Here is a 15987-nt window from a genome sequence, read left to right as displayed (position 1 = left end):
GACCTGGGAGCTACCTGCCCCAAAGCCCCATGCCCAAAGACATTTACACCCTCAGGAGAGATACCTCCTGCCAAATGGGCAGGACCATTTCACCATTACAAATTCATTCCTTTAGTGTAAAGCTTCCTTGTTAGATAGCAAATGTCACCATTAAGAAGTTCAGCACAGGTCATTGGAAAGACACCTACCAACAGCTAAAATTTATTTATTTATTTTTAATTTACAGAATAAAACAAGCATTTCCGCAATGCAGTACAATAAAAAATTTACCATCAGTGTAGTAGCTGACCCTGATGCCACATTCACTCTCACTGAAAGCATTTGACAACATGGCTGAAAACATCATGCTAAGAAGCATGGGAGCAAGCACACAGACTTGTTTCACCCCACCGGTGACTGGGAAGGCACAAGAGCATATCCAGAACCTGGGCAAACACACCATCATGAAATTGACATGCAATGCTGATGGAACTTCCCTAGGTAAGTAAATTTTGACATAATTTTCCATAAGCCCTCACAACTAACAGTGTCAAAGGCCTTGATCAGATCTACAAATGTTGTGCACAGACATCTGTTCTGCTCCTGGCATTTCTCCTGGAGTTACCAGGCAGCAAACACCATATCAACTATTCCTCAGCCCTTTCTGAAGTCACACTGGCTCTCAGGTAGATGACCATCTCCCAGATGAAGGATCAGCCTATTAAGGAGGAATCTGGCAAGAATCTTGCCAGCAATGTTTGTCATGGGATAATCTATTTCCTTTACCTTTATAGAGATGGACAGTGGGGGCATCCTTGAACTCCTGAGCTATAATCTCCTATTGTCATATAACCTGGAAAATTTCAGTCAGCTTTTGAATGAGCAAAGAACCCCCTACCTTGTAATCTCAGCTGGAATAGGATCAGCACCAGGTGCTTTGCCAGATGAAAGGAGCCTAATGGCATTCAAAATCTCTTCTTCAGTTGGAGCTTCAGGTAGGGAGGGATTGACTTCAACCTGAGGTAAAAGGGCAGTGGTCTCAGCATTGATTGATGATGGTCTGTTGAGAACACTATGGAAGTGTTCAGCCCATCTCTGTAGGATCACATCTTATCACTAATCAATATGGCTCCATTAGCACTGAGTAGTTGAGATGAACCATAGGTCTTTGGCCCATAAATTCTTCAATTTGAAAAGGCTACAAGCCAAGACCAAAGTGGAGGGAGTATTGGCAAATGATGTTCTATTGGTAGATGATTGCGCACTCAATGCAGCTTCTGAAGCTGAGATGCAGAAAAGTATGGATCAATTCTCTGCTGCCTGTGCTAATTTTGATCTAATAATTAACACCAAGAAAACACAGGTGCTCCATCAGCCACCATCAAACCATCTATATATGGAACCATCAGTTACAGCAAATGAAGAAGTTTTGAACCCTGTGGATAAGTTCACTTACCTTGGTATTGTACTTTCCAGAGATGTACACATTGATAATGAGGTTGACACATGCACTGCCAGAGCTATATGTTTGAGAGGCTCTGAATGAAAGTATAGGAGAGAAGAGGTATTAGACTGATTACCAAACTGAAGGGCCTATACAGCTATTGTACTGACTTCAATGTTGCATGCCTATGAAACCTGGACAGCATACCATTGCTATGCCAGAAAACTGAATCACTTCCATTTGAATTGTCTTAGGAAGATTCTGAAGATCATCTGGCAGGATAAGCTACCAGACACTGAGGTTCTTACTTGACCAAGCATTCAAACTACGCTTCAGAGAGTGTCACTCCGATGGGCTATCCACATTATTAGAATGCAAAACTTACACTTGCCAAAAAAACCTGTTTCATGGAGAACTCACACAGGGAAAGCATTCACATAGTGATCAGAAGAAGCAACACAAGGACACTCTCAAAGTCTCTCTTGAGTACTTTGGAATTGATTGTGTGACATGGGAGATGCCAGCACAGGACCACTCAGCATGGCGTGCCCACCTCAGAAAGGGTGCTGAGCTCTATGAGCAAAGTAGAACTGAGACAGCACAAAGGAAATGTAGGATGTGCAAATTTAGAGAATCCTCTCCAAATGTTCACAAGGACTATCGGTGCCCAATCTGTAGTAGAGCATTCTGAGCTTGTATTAGTCTGATCAGTCACAGTCAGACACACTGAAACTTCACTATACCGTAGTGATGTCATTTTGGTCCTCTTCCAGAACAAAGGACAACAACCAAGGCAAGCATAATATTAAAAAAATGATTGCACATGAAACTACAAATCAGCATGTACAACTTGCTATTCCTTTTAAATATATAATAAAGTCATTGTATAAATTTCCTTTTTTTTCTTCTCTTCCCCCATTCTCCATCCTAGAGATGGCTACCATTAGACACAAATATATATGTATGTAAAATCATTGTATACATACTTCTATCTATCAGTTCCTTCTCTGGATGTAGATACTATCTTTCTTCATATGTGCTTTGTAGTTAATTTGGGTATTTATAATAATCAAAATGACTTATTTGCTCAGAGTTGTTCTTAAAACAATATTGCCGATACTGTATGTGTAAAAATTGGGATACTTATTCATTGTTGGTGGAATTGCAAACTGATCCAACCATTTTGGAAAGCAATCTGGAATTATGCCCAAAGAGTTATTAACTGCCCTTTGAGTTAGTAATACTACTACTAGGTCTATTTCCAAAGATGATTAGAGAAAAAGAAAAAGAACCTATATAAATAAAATATTTATAGCAGCTCTCTTTGTAGTGGCAAAGAACTGGAAATTGCAGGAATGCCCATCAACTGGGGGAAGGCTGAACAACTGCGGTATATGATTGTGATGGAATACTACTGCACTATAAGAAATGTAGAGCTTGATGATCTTAGAAAAACATGCATAGATTTGCACAAAATAATACCTAATATTTTTTAAGTCTTTAATGTTTACAAAATGCTTTACAAATCTTTCATTTGACTCTCACCACAACTTTGCAACATAGGTGCCATTATTATCCCTGTTTTTACATGTGGTTTACTATTTGTATAACCTTAGGTAAGTCACTTAAGTCAGGCCTCAGTTTCCTCAACTTTAAAATGAACTAGATTGCCTCAAAGGTCACTTCTAACGCTACATCTATGGTCCTCTGATTCCCTTATTGCTTGTCTTAGCTAGAATTGGGTTATAAGTCAGTCTCTTCCAGCCTAACTGGTTCTTGCAGGATGAGATACAGGGTAAGGAACAGGATAGGAGGAGAGTGGAATAAGAATTCTGCATTTGGGGCCCTCAGCTGTCACAGAATTACTACATGAGAAAAGAGAAAAGGGAAAGAGAAGGCTGACTACAGAATAAGATGTCATGGGAAGAAGTAAAATAAGTATAGATTAAAAGAAAAAGAAAAGAGAGAGCAATACTGGATGATGAGTTAGAAGACCTGAGGGGCAGCTGGACCTTGCGTTGGACAGAGCTCCAGCTCTGCAGCCAGGAGGGCCTAAGTTCAAGTTTGACCTCAGACACTTGATACTATCTGCACAAGTCATTTAACTCCATTTGCCTCAGTTTCCTCATTTGTAAAATGAGCTGAAGAAGGAAATGGCAAATCAATCTAGTATTTTTGTCAAGAAAACTCCAAATGGAGTCATGAAGAGTTGGATATGATTGAAAAAAAAATTAAAGTGAGTCCTTAGCAGAGGATTCACTTGAGGACATGGAAATAAGAGGCAGTGGGATAGCTGGATAAAACACTGGGCCTGGAGACAGGAAGTCCTAAGGTCAAATCCACCTAGCTGTGTGAGACTGGACATGTTATTAGACCTCAATCTGTCTCAGTTTGCCTAACTGTAAAATGAGGATAATATAGCACCTACCTGCCAGGGTTGTTGTGAGGATCAAAGGAGATAATAATATCTGTAAAGCATTTAGCATGGTGCCTGACATATGGTAAGCATTTAGTCAATATGTGTTCTCATCCCTTCCCCTCCCCTCTCCACCTGGAGCTGAGCCCAAAGTTAACCAAAGGAGGGAGCATCAGAGACCAACAGGATGGCTATTGCTCCCCACCCAATACAGAGAATTCACAGTGACAGGCCTTTAGTCATTCTTTCTGACTATCTCTCTTTCTCTTTCTGTATCTCTCTTCCTCTCTGTGTCCTTCATTGCCTATTACTGTCTCAGTCATCTTCAGTATATTTTACTTTCTCTTTCTGCATAATTCAGTCCCTATTATCTCTGACTATAGCTCCCGACATTTCAATCTCTGCTTCTCTCTGCATCCCTTACTCGGGTTTACTCTGCATTTCTCTCCTACTCTGCCTTTCACTCTCCTTGTCTCACATTTTCAATCTCCACTTTCCTATGTCTTTCATCATCAGTCTCTCTCTGACTTTCACTCTTTCATTTGTTTTCTTTTTGTTTGTTTTCTTTCTGTTGTCTTTGTTTCTTTTCAATGTCTGGCTTTCAGTCTATCTTATCACTTATCTCATTTTTATCTATTGTATATTGTCCTTTGTCTTTGAAGAGGATCAAAATGACATCACCATCATAAAGTGAAATTTCAGTGCATCCAACTGTGGCTGATCAGACCAACATGAACTCGGAACGCTCTACCACAGGTTGGGCACAGATAGTCCATATGAATATTTGGGGTGGATATCCCAAATTTGTGCATCCTGTGTTTACTTTGTGCTGTCTCAATTCTACTTTGTTCAAAGAGCACAGCACCTTTTCTTATGTGGTCACACCATGCTGAGCAGTTCTGTGCCAGTCTCCCATGTTGCACAGTCAAATCCAAAGTTCTGGAGAGTGTCCTTGTATCATTTCTTCTGGTCACCATGTGATCACCTGCCCCATGCAAGTTCTCCATAAAACAGTCTTTTTGGCAAGTGTACATTTTGCATTCGAATAACATGGCCAGCCCATCAGAGTTACACTCTCTGAAGCATAGTTTGAATACTTGGCAGTTCAGCTCGAGCAAGGACTTCAGTGTCTGGTACCTTATCCTGTCAGGTGATCCTCAGAATCTTCCTAAGACAATTAAAATGGAAGTGATTTGTTCGGCCTTGAGGCCAATGGGCTACCCGAGTCTTACCTTTCACCTTCGCAGGTCTTCGGTGGCCAACCGGATAAACATATTGAGAGAAGAGACTTTCCAGAGTCGAACAAGGGTTAGGCTTTATTCAGGGTCTTGGTTACATGTGCAGGGTGAATTCTTCCTCAGGAGAGAGGAATCCTCCTCCTCCCAAGGGGCAAAGATCATACAGCAAGAGAATGGGAGCAGGAGAGGGGAGGGACCTTCTGCCCTCTAAGGGCCCCTCAGCGCAAAGAGCGCCTTCAGGCTTTCCTGACCCTACTTAAGCTCTCCTGCCGCATAGTTTGCACGTGAATACCGGGCATGGTCTCAGCCTTTAGCTAGTCAACAACAGGTGTGCTCGGACCCCAGGCCAATCTCAAGGGTGGGATGCTCTCCCCAGCACGTATCCCACAGAGAAGAGGCGGAGATGCATGAGATAGCTCGGTCTCACACCTCAATTCCCTGCTGTTCCCTGGGGGGCCTCATGAGAACTCTGAGGTTTAGAAGTCCTCACCTTTACTCGCCCGAGACTGTCCACGTGAAACTGAGCTTACACCCCCAACAGTGATTCGTTTCCTGGCATGGTGCTGGTAGACTGTCCATGTTTCACAAGCATATAACAATGAGGTCAGCACAACGGCTCTCTAGACCTTCAGTTTGGTAGTCAGTCTAATACCTTCTCTCCCAAACCGTTCTTTGGAGCCTCCCGAACACTGAGCTAGCTCTGGCAATGTGTGTGTGTCAACCTCATTGGCAATGGGTACATTCCTGGAAAGTGCCCTACCAAGGTAAGTGAACTTATCCACAGCATTCAGAACTTCTCCATTTGTTGTAATTGATGTAATTGATTCCACGTATGGATGGTGTGGTGGTGACTGACGGAGCACCTGTGTTTTCTTGCTGTTAATTATTAGGACAAAATTAGCACAGGCAGCAGAGAACAATCATCTGCAAACAGAAAATCATGCACCAACACTCCCTTCACTTTGGTCTTTGTTAGGGGTGTAAGCTCAGTTTCATGAGGACAGTCTCGGGCAGGTAAAAGTGAGGACCTCTAAATCTTAGAGTTCTCATGAGGCCCCCCAGGGAACAGCTGGGGATTGAGGCATGAAACACGGGCTATCTTGTGTATTTCCACCTCTTCCCAGTGGGAAACTTGCTGGGGAGAGCATCCCACCCTTGAGATTGGCCTGTGGTCTGAGCACACCTGTTGTTGACTAGCTAGGGGCTGAGAGCAGGCACAGTATTCACGTGCAAACTATGTGGCTGGGAGAGCTTAAGTAGGGACAGGAAAGCCTGAAGGCATTCTTTGCACTGAGGGGCCCTTAGAGGGACGAGGGTCCCTCCCCTCTTCCACTCTCATCCTCTTGATGTATGATCCTTGCCCCTTGGGAGGAGGAGGATTCCTCTCTCCTGAGGAAGAATTCACCCTGCACATGTAACCAAGACCCTGAATAAAGCCTAACCCTTGTTCAACTCTGGAAAGTCTCTTCTCTCAATACGTTTATCCGGTTGGCCTCCGAAGACCTGCGAAGGTGAGTAGACTCGGGTAGTCCATCGGCCTCTAGGCCGAACAGGTCTTGGCTTGTAGCCTTTTCAAATTGAAGAATTTACCATCAGTACAGCAGTTGACCTTGATGCCATGTTCATCCTCATTGAAAGCATTTGTCAACATGGCTGAAAACATCATGCTAAAAAGCAGAGGAGCAAGCACACAGCCCTGTTTCACTCCACTGGTGCCTGGGAAGGCACGAGACCTTTGTCCATTATCCAGAACCCAGGCAAACATGCCATCATGAAATTGATGTACAATATTGATGAACTTCTCCGGGCAACCAAATTTTGACATAATTTTCCATAAGCCCTCACAACTAACAGTGTCAAAGGCCTTGATCAGATCTACAAACATTATGTACAGACAGACCTCTGTTCCGTTCCTGGCATTTCTTCTGGAGTCATCAGGCAGCAAACACCATATTGACTGTTTCTCGTCCCCTTCTGAAGTCACACTGGCTCTCAGGTATATGCCCATCTTCCAGGTGAAGGATCAGCCTATTAAGGAGGACTCTAGCAAGAATTTTGCCAGCAGTGACTAAGAGAAAGATCTCCCTGTGATTGTCACAAGACAATCTATTCTCTTTTCCCTCATAGAGATGGACAATGGAGGCATCCTTGAACTCCTGGGGGATAACCTCCTCTTGCCATATAACCTGGAAAAATTTCAGTCACCTTTTGTATGAACAATGGTCCCCCTACCTTGTAAATCTCAATTGGAATAGAATCAGCACCAGGTGCTTGGCCACATGAAAGGAGCCTAATGGCCCTCAAAACCTCTTCTTCAGTTGGAAGTTCATCTAGGGAGGGATTGAATTCAACCTGAGGTAAACGGTCAATGGCCTCAGCATTGATTGATGATGGTCTGTTGAGAACACTGTGGAAGTGTTCAGCCCATTTCTCTAGGATCATGTCCTTATCACTAATCGATGTGGCTCCATCAGCACTGAGTAGCTGTGATGCACCATAAGTTGTTGGTCCATAAATAGCTTTCTCATTTTTATCTATATCTCTCCAATGAAGTAATATCAATACTAAACATATACACACAAAGTGATATAGCATCCAAATTCTCAAAGGAGAAGTTAAATGAGTTACAGGAGGAAATAGACAGGAAAATGATAGTAATGGAGGACCTCAAGTTTCCCCTCTCAGAACTAGATAAATCTAGCCACAAAATAAACAAGAAAGAAGCTAAGGAGATGAATAGAATTTTAGAAATGTTAGATATGATACACCTCTGAAGAAAACTGCCTAGTGATAGAAAAGAATATACCTTTTTCTCAGTGGTACATGGCACCTACACAAAAATTGACCATGTATTCGGTCATAAAAACTTACAATAAAATGGCAGGAATATAAAATGCATTCTTTTCAGATCATAATGCAATAAAAATCACAGCTATGTCTCTCTGTCATTCAGTCTCTCACCTCCATTTCCCTTTCTCTGAGATGGTCTGAAGGGATCCAAACCTCCATATTTATTATCTTCTCAGATTTTCTGTATTTCCAGCTTCAAAGTCATTTGTGTGGTGGTTTCCAGTCTATTTCCTGACCCCTCTTTGGGGAGAATAACGAATCAGATGTACAGAACCAAGAACCAACTACTACCTCCTGATCTGAGTCCAAGGGCCAATGAGGGGAAAGTCTGTACATCAAGATCCCCTAGCTTCTGAAACTCAGTGTTCAGTTATAATTTTCCAGCCACCCGCACAGCAGAAAGTACTTGGGAAGACCTGTGTTTACTTTGTCTTTACACACCTAGTCAGGGGAGCTGAGCCTGGCTGGACAGGCTCTGACACCACTGATCTTACCCTGAAGTTTAGTGGAAGAGGCAGTCCCTATATCTGGCCCTTGCTCTAAAGATATGGAAGCTGGTCCCCCAGGATCCAGGGGACCTATAGGTCTACTGGAATAGAATATCCACAAGCAAAGAGAAATGAGATTTCCCTTCCCTCTAGATTTCAAATCTCTGAAGGGATACTGTGACCAAAGAGTTGTTCTCAACCTCTACTGAGAAAAAGACAATAGGAAAAGAGTTTAAGATGTCATAATGATATAGCTCACATTTATATACTGCAATCATGTAAATGCTCTTTTACCACAATAATAATAATACTTTAAAAAAATTTTAATAGCATTTACCACGTGCCAGAAACTGTGCTAAACACTTTACATATATTATCCCAGTTAATCCTCCAATAACACTGTGAGATGAGTACTACTTAGTTAAATGACTTGCTCAGGGTAACATAACTGATAAGCATCTGGTTAGGATTTGAACTCAAGCCTTCCTGACTCCATATTTGGTACTCTGTCCATTATATACCATATCAGGAATGTTTTGGATAGGACATGAAGAAGTTACTGAATCTAAGTCATATGAGTCACTGGAATGATGATGATGAGTCTCAAAGGGGTTAAGTGACTCTCCCAGGCTCTCATAGAAAGTAAGCATTTGAAGCAGGATTTAAATGGAGGTCTTCCTGACTCCAAGTCTGGTGCTCTACCCATTACACCATAGTAGGGATATTGTGAGTTAGACATGAAAAAAAAATCACTGACATGATATGGGAGACACTAAAATAATAACATCTGTGACAGAGATAGCAGGTAGTGGCTGGTAGACAGTAGGTCTCGGTCAGAAAGACTGATACATACAGTCTGTGTGACCCCAGGCAAGTAACTGAACATCTCAGTGGTCACTGTCTAAGAGAGTAAATTGCAAAATAGTTGGTAGAGAAGGAATTTTCTCTTCAGAAATCCCCTAGATCAATGAACTTGCAGAGCCCCAAAATAATAATAGCTAATAAATAATAATAACCAAGAAAATCCCAAATGGGGTCAGAGTCAGACACGACTGAAACGATGGAACAGCAAATAATAGCTGACGTAGCACCTTGTGGTTGCAAAGTTCTGTCCTCCAACATTATTTCATTTGATCTTCACAACAAACCCTATGAGCCAGTCATTGTTAGCATAATTATCCTCCTTTGACAGATGAGAAAACCGAAAGTGACTTGCCCAGTGGACCAAGAGGTTTGGTTTGGCAGCAAAGGCAGAAGAGAAGAAGGGGTTGGGTGCTGCTAGTTGGAGAGGAAGAAGACTTGAAGGGTTTTGAGGGAGAAATTGCTGATGATAGATGTAGATGGAGGCTGGAGCGAAGGGAGGGAGAGAAAGGGGAATTTAGAAAATACAGTGAAGGGACATTACTCAGGCATGGGCAGCAAACAGGCAAGGAATTAAAGACAGAAGAGTCAGATTTACTCAGAATTGCATTGAAGGAAGCAGAGACAAAAAAAAAACCAGTATACACTATGACCACAACAGTAAATAAAAAGCCACCAAAATTCATGTCAGTTACAATGGCGGGTGGATGTTAGTACAGACTCAAAAGGCACATCCTTCCTTTCTCTTAACATTCTATAAACTTGCTATGTTTCCAGGAATGTACTTTGTAAGAGAGTTTGTTTGGATGTTCACAAGGAAGCATCTGTAACATCAAAACACAATGTATCAGTGCCCAAAATGTATCAGTGCCCTAGAGTCATTAATGGACATGATGAAAAGCTTGGTTGAACCTGGAGTCAGAGAATCTCCGAATTTTAAAACTGGAAGGGACTTCAGCCACTATGTAGTCCAGCCCATAGTCCAAAGAAATCCCCATTATAACAGAGACAACATTCTCTCCAGGCTATGCCCCACACTTGTTCTACTATGCCTCCTCTCTGGGTACCTTTATGTCTATACCCTGCCCCACCAGCTTCCTTTTATATGTTGTCTTTCCTCAATGTTAACCATAATCACAATAAATATTTTTTCTAGCACTTATGTTCCAGACCCTGTGCTAAACTCTTTACAATTATCCCATTTGATCCCCATAGCAACCCTGCAAAGTAGAAGTTATTATGATCCCTATTTTATAGATGAGAAAAATGAGGCAAACAGAGGTTGTGACTTGACCAGGGTCACTTAGCTAGGATCTGGGATTAGATTTGAATTCAAATCTTTCTGACTCCAGACTCAGGGCTCTATTCACTGCACCACCTAGCTGTACATTCTTATACCTTACATCTAACACATATTTTTACATTAGGGTTTAAGCTTCTTGAGAGCAAGAACTGTCTTTCTGCTTATATTGGTGACAAAACTGTTTATATAATTTCTAATATAAGGACAGAAAATTTTTAATACTGATTTATCTTGTACCTCTTAGTTCTCATGACAATGTCAGATTTTCAAGTCATGTCCTTACATTCCTACTCTTAAGATATTTACTCTTGATTAGGTTAAGCTAAACTACATCCTAGGTTCCCCCGACCCAGGAATGTTGCTTTGTGAGAGAACTAAGCTCAAGCTGGATCTCATATTCTAGTGTCCTTACCCCCTTCCATTAGGATTCATGGCATGAAGGGCAAAACAGCTAGAATGAAGTGGTTTTCCTTGCCTGGATTGCCAAGGGCCACTGGGGTCTCATGACTAAGCCTTGCTGACTCATACTGCCTCCCCCTGCTCTTGTCCTAAAACTATAAAAACCTTTTGATGGCTCTCTTTGATTGGAAAATCCATTAGACGTCCCCCAGGGTGGCAGGTTTGCTACCCTGTTATCTCAGTTAAAGATGCTTTATTCCCCAACTCATGGCTTATATTGCCACTGCTTACTACAGTGACTGGCACAGAATGAGTGCCTATGGATTGACTGTTAACTGACAGACAATCAATTGTCCTCCAACTTCTGCTTAAAGACTTCTGATCAGGAGGAAGCCACTGTCTCCTCAGTCAGACCATTCTCAAACTCTAAAGTGCTAGGAAGTTTTTTCCTGACAAGATCAAAATATGCCTTTTTGCTACTTCCACACATTGTTCCTGATTCTACCCACCTTGAGGTCAAACAGAACAAACGTAATTCTCTTTCCACAAATACTTGAAGAGAGCTATCAGAACCTTCCTGGAATATTTTCTTCTCCAGATGGAATATTCCCATTTCTTTCTCACATTTTCCTATTTCCAAGCCCAGAGCACAAGTAACAACAATAACTGATCCTCATATGACGTGGACTCAAGGCCTTTCACCCTAATGGTTATCCTGTTTTGGATGCTCTCCATCTTATTAGTTAGTCAGTAAATATTTACTAAGCACCTATTTATGTGCCAAGCACAGCTCTAAGTGCTGGGGACAAAAACACAAGAAAGGTAGACAGCCCCTGCCCTGAAGAAGCTTACCATATAATTTGTTGTTCAGCTATTTCAATCACTTCCAACTCTTGTGAACTCATTTGGGTTTTTTTGCTTGTTTTTGGCAGAGATACTGGAGTGATTTGCCTCTCTGTCTCTGACTCATTTTAAAAATGAGGAAACTGAGGCAAACAGAGTCAATGTAAGTGACTTGCCCAGGGTCGCACAGCTAGTGAATCTCTGAGGCCACATTTGAACTTGGGAAGATGAGTCTTCTTGACTTCAGGCCCAGTTCTCTATTCACAGTGCCACCTTGTTGCCCTCCAATCTAATGGGGGAAGACAAAACAAAAAGAAGTTGAAAAGATCCTTCTTCTCAATATATTACTTCAGACATGCTCAGACCCAGGGAGGATACAGAAGAACCTTTTGCTCCTTATTCCTGAAAGTTTACCTCTCAATGCAGCCCAAGGTCACATTAGTTTTTTTGGCCACCACATCATAATACTGACTCACATTGAACTTCCAATCCACTAAAACCCCCAGATCTTTTTCAGACAAAATTGCTTTCTAACTATGCCATCTGTACTTACAAAGCTGGGTTTTCAAATCCAGGTATAAAACTTTACATTTATCCTTGTTGGATTTCATCTAATTAGATGTAGCACAATGTCCCAGCCTATCAAAAACATTTTGGATGGTCAGTCGTCTGTCAGCTATCAGTGTCCAAACTTTATGTCATCTGCGAATGGCCTGATTAAAACCCTTTTTTTTTTTTTTCTGAGATTGGATCACCCAATCTTGTTCAGGTTAGAAATGCAGCATTTACTTTCAGGCTCAATGCAAATGCTAGTCAACATAGAAGCTTTAACCTGCTCCACTTTTCTAACCTGGGCCAGTTCCTTTCCTCCTTAGGCAGCATGGTAGCCCCACTACTCCCGGAGGTCCACCATATTGGTGACCATATTGCAGGCACCTGATTGGTTTTAGCCCTACTATAGCTCAGAACTTCTGAACTCAAGAGATACACCAACCTCAGTCTCGCTAGCAGCAAGAACTAAAGGAATGCACCACCACACCCAGCCCCTGATAAAAAAAAAGCTAGAAACAAAAAGCAAAAACAAAGCGCCAGCATAGACTTTTGGGTCGTTCCACCTGAGACCTCCGTCCTCTAACTGAACCATTAATGACTATTCTTAGTCTAGCCATTCAACCAGTTCCAAATCCAAATATTTATATTATTGCTTAGTCTACTGTGATGAAAAGTAAAATAGGATCTTTGGCAGCTGTTTTTGTTTTAGTATAATCAAGAAGCATAAGGTCTCTACTTGAATACTAAAGAGGATCTTTCCCACCCATAGCAAGGCCTGGGAAGATGCCAGGTAAGAAGGTCCACACCTTTTGTTAATGAAGCACTGGTTCTCTAGGAATATGATGCCTTCTGGCTCTAAAACATGTGTTGCGACTTTGAGGTGCGAGTTTTATTTTGGGGTTTACCAACTGGAAGTGTTTGGGCACAGGAGGACTCTGGGAAACTGCTTAAGCAACCCCCCTCATCCCTATTTGAGAACCCAGATGTCATGGTTCCTTCAGTTGGAACTGTCAAACAGAGGAAGGTATATCTGTTGACTTTTAATTTCTCTGTATCTTCTTTGAAGTTCAGGGTCTTGATTCCCCTGAACTAGGTGAATGACGTATGTGTTTCGTTAAAGGATTGATATATGTGCTTGATTAAAGGGATTGTTAACCTCTCAAAAGTTGCCTTTCCTTCTATGAATGCAGATCTAAGAACCTGTGACAGCAGACCCCTCTGTGTATATTGGGGCGCTTACTGATACATCTATCTCTCTCCATCTATTCTACAAGAATAATGTTTACTATAAATGATTACTAATTGATTAAGTGATTACTAATTGATAAGTGATTTGTGATTACAAGTAGTGAACTGAATTCAAACGCCTCCTCAAATCCTATTCAGCTACATGACTCTGGACAAGTCACTCTTGCCTCAGTTTCCCTGTCTATAAAATGAGAGTAAGACTTAAGACCTCTTTGGCCCATTCTTCCTCTAAATCTATATTTTGCCAATGCTTTTAAAACCTAGGCAAACCATATTAACACATTTTTGCCAATTTAGTGACCCTGTCAAAAAAAGGAAACACGATTGGTCTAGTAGAACTTGTCCTTGATAAAGCTACTCTGGTTCTGGGTAATCACTGCTTCCTTTTCTAGATGTTCACTGACCAGCTCCTTATGATTTGTTCTAGAATGTGCCCACTTTTGACTCTAGCCTCTGACATTTAGAAACTGAAAACACAGGTCACTCTACTTTTCTTTAGACTCAGTTTCCTCATCTGTAAAATAAAGACAATTTTACCCAGAGTACTCGGCGTTGAAGGAGTGTCATGTGGATCAAATGAGAGTGATATATAAAGTGTTTTTATCATCAAACTCTACATTAAGATCATCTATCATTATCACTTTTTAAGATTACTCAAATTTTCGTTTTTGACAGAAAACTTTTGTCTCTATCCATAAATATGAGAAAGCTAGGACCAGAGTTAGAACCCAGGTCTCCTGACTCCCAGGCATACCTTCTTTCCATTATGATATATTGCAACTTGGGCATCCATATTCATTCAATAATATTTCAAATTCCATGGGACAATCCCAACACATTCCTGATGGCAATGAGATGCACCATGCTACGCATCATGCAAGATCTCTGAACATGGAATCAGGGAGAACTCATTTCAAATGCCTCCTCAAACACTCTCTAGCTATTTGACCCCAGACAAGTTACTCCTGCCTGTACTAGCAAGCACCTTAGCACATTCGGGATTGCCTGATAACACAGATTCTTTGATTTGCTTTACTAAAGGAAAGAAAACTTTTAAAGGGGTCAACAATCTTACTTTAATAAGTAGAAAATACAAGCAGAGAAATTAGCACAGAGATTCAACAGACAGGGTTCCTACTCTCTGAAAAAAGTAATACAATCACCTCCATGCACCACCAGACAGGGGAGTGCCAACAACATCTGAATGTGCGTGTTGGGGGGTCAGGGGGGCTCTTAACAAATGGCTACTCAGAGTCCCATCCAAGGAATCAAAAGGTCCTTCTCATGAGCAAGCCCCTAAAATAAAACACCAACCTCCCAGAATATATAACAAAGACTCAGCATCTAATTACTTTAGTGCCAACAAGCTTGAAAATCTACGTGCCCCAGCACTTAACTGAAAAATCCCTGTAGCCCAGAGCTCTGGGCCAGGGCTATAAGTGACCCAGATTGAACATATTAATGAACAGGGAAGATCATCACATTCCATTAACATTATACTGCCTCAGTTTCCTTGTCTGTAAAATGAGAGACTAGGAATTAACAACCTCTTTATTCCCTTCCTCCTCAAAATCTATAAAACCAAGGTTCAAAAATATGCCAGCATGAACCTCAAAGGGATATATGTACAAAGTCCCACATTTAGACTAAAAAACCCAACTGCACAAACATAGAATGAGGGAAATGCAGCTCAGTTGTAGTCTAGGTGGAAAAGATTTGGGTGTTTGGGTTAACCACAGGTTTAAGTATCTGCCAACTCATCAATACACATTTATTAGAGTGGCTGCTCTGGGCCAGGCACTGAGCTAGGTTCTGGAAATACAAAGACAAAAAAGAGAATAATCTGGGTTCTCAAAGAGTTTTTGATGGGGAAGCAGAGAGAGAAAATGAGAGAGAGGGAGAGAGCACTGTGTATATACATACATATATGTGCGTATGTGTATATATATGTATATAGTATGTATATGGATAATATATATTATATTATATATGGATAATGGAACAGTTTGCTCTTTCCTTCCCCAACTCATTTTCCAGATGAGGAAACTGAGGCAAACAGGGTTGTGACTTGCCCAAGGTCACACAGCTCATAAGTGTCTGAGGCCACATTTGAACTCACAAAGATGAGTCTTCCTGACTCCAGACCTGACCCTCTGGCCACTGTACCACCTAGTTGCCCTTAGTTCAAACTTAGGCTACATTAATGGAGTGCATGCAAATCATGGGAAAATATCAACCAGTATATTCTGCCCTGATCTATATCCAAAATATGCTACTTAACATTCCCCAGTGGTTCCCTGTTGCCTCTAGTATAAAATACAAGCTCCTCTGATTGGAATTTAAAATCCTTTGTGATTTAGCTTAAT

This window comes from Notamacropus eugenii, chromosome 2, assembly GCF_028372415.1.
Source record: "Notamacropus eugenii isolate mMacEug1 chromosome 2, mMacEug1.pri_v2, whole genome shotgun sequence".
NCBI lineage: Eukaryota > Metazoa > Chordata > Mammalia > Diprotodontia > Macropodidae > Notamacropus > Notamacropus eugenii.
This window is presented reverse-complemented; position numbering follows the sequence as displayed.